Raw genomic sequence first — 285 nt, 5'->3', positions numbered from 1 at the left:
TCATGATTGATAAATTTATTTATTTGATTGGTGTTTTACGCCGTACTCAAGAATATTTCACTTATACGACGGCGGCCAGCATTATGGAGGGAGGAAACCGAGCAGAGCCCGGGGAAAAACCCACGACCATCCGCAGGTTGATGACAGACCTTCCCACGTACGGGCGGGTTGATGATTGATGATATAAGTTTCAGTTATTATAGTCATGCCTGACAAACAAAGATGAGAAACCTCCACCAATTATCGATTACCAAGAATCGATTCTAAGAAGCAATCTTTGGCCAA

The sequence above is a fragment of the Liolophura sinensis genome, chromosome 11, assembly GCF_032854445.1.
Source record: "Liolophura sinensis isolate JHLJ2023 chromosome 11, CUHK_Ljap_v2, whole genome shotgun sequence".
Taxonomy (NCBI): Eukaryota; Metazoa; Mollusca; class Polyplacophora; order Chitonida; family Chitonidae; genus Liolophura; species Liolophura sinensis.
This window is presented reverse-complemented; position numbering follows the sequence as displayed.